Source organism: Gigantopelta aegis, chromosome 1 (genome assembly GCF_016097555.1).
Source record: "Gigantopelta aegis isolate Gae_Host chromosome 1, Gae_host_genome, whole genome shotgun sequence".
Taxonomy (NCBI): domain Eukaryota; kingdom Metazoa; phylum Mollusca; class Gastropoda; order Neomphalida; family Peltospiridae; genus Gigantopelta; species Gigantopelta aegis.
In genome coordinates this window covers 7,868,245-7,872,843 of record NC_054699.1, presented here as the reverse complement: position 1 = coordinate 7,872,843, position 4,599 = coordinate 7,868,245, and positions in this window count along the sequence as shown.

Sequence of the window (4,599 nt, the reverse complement as noted above, 5' to 3'; positions counted from 1 at the left end):
GGCGACAGCTGGCGACAGGCGTTTTGGTAATTATCACATATTTTTAATCCCTGGAATGGCCGTACGGCTTTGGCAAACATAACTGTTCAGGCAATAAACTTAATTGAAATCTACATCTCGACAGAATCATTGGAAATTATGTCTTGATTATAACAAAAATATGAATCCTAGATCTGACAAATTACATTTTCAAGGATGTTAGATGCATACGAAGTGTTAATAACATGTTTATGAATGCATGGCAATACATTTCAACAGTTCTATATCTCGACAGAATCAAAGGAAATTATGCAATGGTTGCAACTAAATTATAAATCCTAGATATGACAATTTTAATATATAGTGTTAACGACATGTCTATGAATGCTTATGACAAAATGAAAAAAGTAGCAGAAGCTATTGCTTTCATAAAGTTACAATAATAGAGAATGTTACGTACATTTGTATTGTTATGATTGTCATTAGTATGGTTAATTGGTTATCGGTTATGATATAAGTGGATCCGCACGACGTGTCGCAGTACTTGCTATCTGCTGAATATGACGCTGTCGTTGTGGACTGTCGTGGTGGCCAGCGTGACCCTCGTATGCTGCGAGTCTCGATGAAAGAGGCGGACGTCCTACTTCAGGTAAGTGTACCCTGTTTACTACAGCAGTGAATAAAACACGATTATCCAAATATCTCTCCTAACTGTATATCTATTAGATCTCTCTGTATCGAGCAGTCTAATACCCGAGTGGCTCGGCTCTAAGTATATCAGAGATAAGATCTTATATATATATATATATATATATATAGCACGTTTAGTTCACTAGAAAACACAACAAAAAACAATACACTTTGGAATCTGTATTAACACTACGCTGACAAATGTACTTGCCGCAGTAGTTAATTAACAACAACAAATATAACAACCCAGAACTAATCACTTAATTAGTTAATCACTAGGTGTCTAGTTTACACAATGTTCTAATCACTTCACCGTGATACAACACCCACACGTGTGATAATTGAGAAACGCTGCCAGGGGAACTTAATTAACAAAGGAATTACAACTCTATTCCTAACTGGTTAATTTTTAATTAACCCTTAACTACTCATTCAGTAACCTTGTAATACAGAATTAATACTGGTACCTATCACAATAAAGACAATAACCTACAGTTTACCTAGGTCCTCTAGGATGACTGGCTAAGCTTTAATATTTTAGACAGTGAAGCCTACAATTTACTTCGCCAGATTACCGAAGACACTGTCTAAATACTATTGGTATAATACAGTATTAAAATATTTAAAGTCACATCAATCACATCAAGGTTATACAACAGAGCAGAAAAATATATTTACCACGTCCAGACTGAACTTATAAATATCGTTCAGTGGACGACGTCCGTTCCCCTGGATACTTCCAATGTTTCTCCCCGATATATCTAAAATCCTATCTATTTATTCAAAAATCCCAGAGACAATGAATATCGCCTGTGGGCACAACGCGGTACCTCACCTATCATGTGATATTGCCACAACTCCCAGAGACGGTATTTTTTCTTAGATGACCAGACATACTGTCGCCAGTTCGCTAGCAATACCCTGGTCATAAACCGCACTACCGGAGTTATTACGTAACTACTGGCCACATGGCCTCCGCACCTGGTCTAAGTGTATATTGGGGGGGGGGGGGGCACGGTCGCGCGGAGGTATTACGTAACCGAGCTGCACACGGCCCTCTAAAACAATTAACATCGCCACAGGCGAAAAGATAAGAGCATGATCCGTCACATCCCCCCCCCCCCCCCCCCCCCCCCCCCCCACACCTCAAAAAGGATATTTCCTCTACTCTAGGAATAGGGGAATATACTACATTTAAACAAAACAATAGTGCGTTAACCGACGCATCCGGGCATATAACACATAGTAATAAGGTGACTACCAGTAATCACACTGAGTCTCTGAGTCCCTGGTATACAATAAAATATATAAAAACAAAAACAGAAATCAAGAACGTCAACACATTATCACAACTTTCAACTTCGGGACAGGGCATCAGCGATTACATTGGATGTGCTCTTGATGTGTTCAGTGGTAATTGGGAATTCCTGCAGAAGAAGACTCCATCTCAAAACTCTCTGGTAGGTGGTTTTCATTAGGATGGTCCAGTCCATTTTCGTCTTCTTGGAACAGCACAGCTCCCGCTCCCACGTCACTGGCATCCACAGCCAGCTTGAAAGGCATTCGGTAGTCTGGTGCTGCCATCAACATGTAATCTATCTCCTTTTTCAGTGCCACACGTTTTACAGGGTTTATCCGATAGGCATGCTGTCGAATCGGTGTAGCGTTGGGTTCCAAGCGCACATCCTGGATTAAGGTATTGGTAACCGTTGGAAAGTCCTGACAAATGGAAACATTGTCTTGTATCAACGTAGTCAACTTTGCTCGCTGGGGGCTGTCAAGGTGCTGTAGATAAGAACTCAAGTCTGCTAGAATCTGGTTGTTGGTTAATTTTATCTCTGAAGTCTTGACGTCATCACAGGCAATTGAGTGACTCTCAATTTGGACAGGTAGCACTGGAACTATCGGTAGTCTGTCAAAATAACCTTTTAGCAAATTGATGTGACAATACCTACTTTTCCTAACCCTATCAGGAGTGTTTATCACATACCCTGTCTCATTAACCAGTTTGTGCACAACATAGGGACCGAAATACCTGTTCTGCAATGAACCCCGTTTGATGGGAAGGTACAGCAGCACTTTATCCCCTGGTTTAAATTCCCGACTCTTAGCCTTCCTATCAAACACTGATTTTATTTTGCTCTGAGCATAGCTCAGATGCTTCCTAGCTAGTTCGGTCGCCTGCCACAACCTATCTCTAACTCTCCCTACATAAATCAGCAGGTTTTCAGCATTATTCTTGTCTAATCAACTATCTTTTACCAATTTGAGAGGGCCTCGGGCTGAATGCCCATAGACCAACTCAAATGGGGTGAATCCTAAGGATTCTTGCTTCGCATCCCGTGCTGCGAACAACACGAAAGGAATTGACTGGTCCCAGTCAGTACCATTGTCGAAACAATGGCAGCAGAGCATACTTTTCATGCTCTGGTGGAAACGTTCTATTGCGCCCTGGCTCTCAGGGTGGAATACAGCAGAACGAATCTGCCGTATATCAAACATAGACAGTACTTGCTGGATCCACTTGCTCATGAAGTTCGTACCCCGGTCGCTTTGAATTTCACCTGGTAAACCCGTATACGTGAAGTACTTAAGCAGCGCATTAGCTACAACAGATGCAGTAACCTTCCTTAAGGGAATCGCCTCTGGAAAACGCGTAGTTAAGCACATAATTGTTGATAAGAATTGGTTGCCTGGACGCGTTTTCGGTAATGGCCCCACGACATCTATCAATACTTTTGAAAAGGCTTCCCCAACTATGGGAACCTTCTGCAGGGGATAGGGAGGAATTAGCTGATTTGGTTTCCCCACAACCTGACACACATGACATAACATACAATGTTTACTAACACCTGCAAACATTCCCTTCCAATAAAACTCTGAGGCAAGTTTACTATGTGTCTTATTCCGCCCTAAGTGGCCAGCAAACACGTCCTCATGTGCTAACAATAACAATGACGGACGGTACTTAGAGGGTACACAATTCTACATCTTGTCACACATTCCTCACTATCAGGCACAACCTTCTCCACACTCTTATTCATTAATACTCACTTGTCCATATAATAACCTGACATCTGATCCTCCATCTCACCCTCAGTTAACAATGTAGTGCGAGCTGCCAACAAATTTGGTTCAGCCCCCTGCTCTAGGATTAACTCTTGTCTATTACAAGGTAAGTCCCCTCTATCAAACACAACTGGTTCATTTCCCCTCTGCGGGAGGTCAACAGGTTCCACCACATTTAGTTCCTCAGTTGACTTATCTACCATTTTACTGATAACCTCATCCACTCCAATTTCATGGCTCACACACGTATCAGACAAATCACAATTTTCCTCTGGGTCGCGTGCTACCCTTCTGGCCATAGCCCTAGTCATTACACACGCAGGATATCTAATCTCATCAACCTCACACTCTTCTATTGGTAAAGGGCTGTCTTCAATTAACAATTTGTCACCTTGCGGCTGGCAACACTGACTTTTCAAATCGTTACCCAACAAAACTCCTATGTTTTCAAAAGGCAAGTCCTGCACAACACCCATAATGACTGGTCCCGTCACAAACTTCGAACACAAGAAAACGTTATGTAACCGGACAACCATATTTTCTCCAGTAACTGGGGTAAGGCCAAACTACGTCCTGTATCTGAATTTTCAATACCAGCTAAACAATCTGACGTTATAGGGAACTGGCTACACCCGGTATCTCGATAGACTGATATTGCCTTAGGACTCAACTCTTGTTTGACATCACAATCCATACCAGTGGGCACATACGGGTTTACTTTCTCTGCCATGGGACTAACCATTAACTCTCTCGTTAACGGAGCTGACCTCACTAAACCGACCACTTGCGCATTATCGCGTTTCTTTTTAAAACAGTCACCGACAAGATGGTTATCCTTTTTACAGTAACTGCAATGTGGAC